The following is a 3,443-nucleotide window of genomic DNA, read 5'->3' as shown; positions in this document are numbered from 1 at the left end:
CTTGTAGAAGTTGATGGCAAAACAGTTGTCGTTTGAACTGTAGATGATGTTTTTGGCAAAAGCGTAGTGCTTTCTATTGTTGTTACTGGCATTTCAGATGTTGTTGCAGCATCAATGCTTGTACTTGTAGAAGTTGATGGCAAAACAGTTGTCGTTTGAACTGTAGATGATGTTTTTGGCAAAAGCGTAGTGCTTTCTATTGTTGTTACTGGCATTTCAGATGTTGTTGCAGCATCAATGCTTGTGCTTGTAGAAGTTGATGGCAAAACTGTAGCTGTTGTTGTTTGAACTGTAGCTGATGTTGTTGGCAAATTCATGGTGCTTTGTAGAGTTCTTGTTATTGGCATTTCAGATGTTGTTGCAGCAGTGCTGGTAGTGCTGGTAGAAGGTGATCGCAAAACAGTTGTCGTTTCAACCATAGAGGATGTTGTTGGGATGCTTTGAGTGCTTTGAGTTGTTGTTTTTGGCATTTCAGATGTTGTTGCAGTATCATTGCTTGTGATTGTAGAAGTTGATGGCAAAACGGTTGTTGTTTGAACCGTAGACGATGCTGTTGGCAAATGCGTGGTGCTTTGAGTTGTTATTGGCATTTCAGCTGTTGTTGCAGCATCATTCCTTGTGCTTGTAGAAGTTGATGGCAAATCAGTTGTTGTTTGAACCATATTGGATGATTAACAGTAAATAGTAAATGATGTTGTTGGCAAATGCATGGTGCTTTGTAGAGTTGTTGTTATTGGCATTTCGTTGCAGCATGCAGCGTCATTGCTTGTGCTTGTGCTTGTAGAAGTTGATGGCAAAACAGCTGTTGTTGCAGCATCATTGCTTGTGCTTGTAGAAGTTGATGGCAAAACGGTTGTTGTTTCAACAGTAAATGATGTTGTTGGCAAATGTGTCGTGCTTTGTGTGGTTGTTATTGGCATTTTAGATGTTGTTGCAGCATCATTGCTTCCAGAAGTTAACGGCAAAATGGTTGTTCGAACAGTAGATGATGTTGTTGGCAAAAGTGCAGGACTTTTCAGAGTTGTTGTCAGTGGCATTTCAGATATTGCAGCATAATTGCTTGTACTTGTAGAAGTTGATGGCAAAACGGTTTTTGTTTGAACTGTAGAAGATGATGTTGGCAAAAGCGTAATGCTTTGTTGAGTTGTTGTTATTGGCATTTTAGATGTTGTTGCAGCATCATGGCTTGTGCTTGTAGAAGTTGATGGCAAAACAGTTGTTGTTTGAACCATATTGGATGATTTGGGCAAATGCATGGTGCTTTGAGTTGTTGTTTTTGGCATTTCAGCTGTTGTTGCAGCATCATGGCTTGTGCTTGTAGAAGGTAATGGGAAAACAGTTGTCGTTTCAACAGTAGATGATGTTGGCAAATGTGTGCTGCTTTGTTGAGTTGTTGTTATTGGCATTTTAGATGTTGTTGCAGCATCATGGCTTGTGCTTGTAGAAGGTAATGGGAAAACAGTTGTCGTTTCAACAGTAGATGATGTTGATAAATGTGTGGTGATTTTTTTAGTTGTTTTTGGCATTTCAGATGTAGTTGCAGGATCATTGCTTGTCCTTGTAGAAGTTGATTGCAAAACAGTTGTCGTTTGAACTGTAGATGATGTTTTTGGCAAAAGGCATGGTGCTTTGAGTTGTTGTTATTGGCATTTCAGATGTTGTTGCAGCATCAATGCTTGTGCTTGTAGAAGTTGATGGCAAAACTGTAGCTGTTGTTGTTTGAACTGTAGCTGATGCTGTTGGCAAATGAGTGGTGCTTTGAGTTGTTGTTATTGGCATTTTAGATGTTGTTGTAGCGTCATTGCTTGTGCTTGCAGAAGTTGATGGCAAAACGGTTGTTGTTCATATTGGATGATTTGGGCAAATGCATGGTGCTTTGAGTTGTTGTTATTGGCATTTTAGATGTTGTTGCAGCGTCATTGCTTGTGTTTGTAGAAGTTGATGGCAAAACGGTTGTTGTTTCAACAGTAAATGATGTTGTTGGCAAATGTGTGGTGCTTTGTGTGGTTGATATTGGCATTTCAGATGTCGTTGCAGCATCATTGCTTCCAGAAGTTAATGGCAAAATGGTTGTTCGAACAGTAGATGATGTTGTTGGCAAAAGTGCAGTACTTTTCAGAGTTGTTGTCAGTGGCATTTCAGATATTGCAGCATAATTGCTTGTACTTGTGGAAGTTGATGGTAAAACAGTTGTTGTTTGAACTGTAGAAGATGATGTTGGCAAAAGCGTAATGCTTTGTTGAGTTGTTATCAGTGGCATTTCAGATGTTGCAGCATCATTGCTTGTACTTGTAGATGTTGATAGCAAAACGGTTGTTGTTTGAACCGTAGATGATGTTGTTGGCAAATGTGTGGTGCTTTTAGTTGTTATTGGCATTTTAGATGTTGTTGCAGCATCATTGCTTGTGCTTGTAAAAGTTATTGGCAAAAAAAAGTTGCTGTTTCAGCAGTAGATGATGTTGGCAAATGTGTGCTGCTTTGTTGAGTTGTTGTTATTGGCATTTCAGCTGTTGTTGCAGCATCATTGCTTGTGCTTGTAAAAGTTATTGGCAAAAAAAAGTTGCTGTTTCAGCAGTAGATGATGTTGGCAAATGTGTGCTGCTTTGTTGAGTTGTTGTTATTGGCATTTCAGCTGTTGTTGCAGCATCATTGCTTGTGCTTGTAGAAGTTGATGGCAAAACAGTTGTCGTTTGAACTGTAGATGATGTTTTTGGCAAAAGTGTAGTGCTCTCTATTGTTGTTACTGGCATTTCAGATGTTGTTGCAGCATCATTGATTGTGTTTGTAGAAGTTGATGGCAAAATGGTTGTTGTTCGAACAGTAGATGATGTTGTTGGCAAAAGTGCAGTACTTTTCAGAGTTTTTGTCAGTGGCATTTCAGATGTTGCAGCATCATTGCTTGTGCTTGTAGAAGTTGATGGCAAAATGGTTGTTGTTCGAACAGTAGATGATGTTGTTGGCAAAAGTGCAGTACTTTTCAGAGTTTTTGTCAGTGGCATTTCAGATGTTGCAGCATCATTGCTTGTGCTTGTAGAAGTTGATGGCAAAATGGTTGTTGTTCGAACAGTAGATGATGTTGTTGGCAAAAGTGCAGTACTTTTCAGAGTTTTTGTCAGTGGCATTTCAGATGTTGCAGCATCATTGCTTGTACTTGTGGAAGTTGATGGCAAAACGGTTGTTGTTTCAAGAGTAGATGATGTTGTTGGCAAAAGTGCAGTACTTTTCAGAGTTTTTGTCAGTGGCATTTCAGATGTTGTTGCAGCATCATTCCTTGTGCTTGTAGAAGTTGAGGCAAAACGGTTGTTGTTTCAAGAGTAGATGATGTTGTTGGCAAAAGTGCAGTACTTTTCAGAGTTTTTGTCAGTGGCATTTCAGATGTTGTTGCAGCATCATTCCTTGTGCTTGTAGAAGTTGAGGCAAAACGGTTGTTGTTTCAAGAGTAG

The sequence above is a fragment of the Sinocyclocheilus anshuiensis genome, unplaced genomic scaffold, assembly GCF_001515605.1.
Source record: "Sinocyclocheilus anshuiensis isolate Anshui unplaced genomic scaffold, SAMN03320099.WGS_v1.1 scaffold2166, whole genome shotgun sequence".
NCBI lineage: Eukaryota > Metazoa > Chordata > Actinopteri > Cypriniformes > Cyprinidae > Sinocyclocheilus > Sinocyclocheilus anshuiensis.
This window is presented reverse-complemented; position numbering follows the sequence as displayed.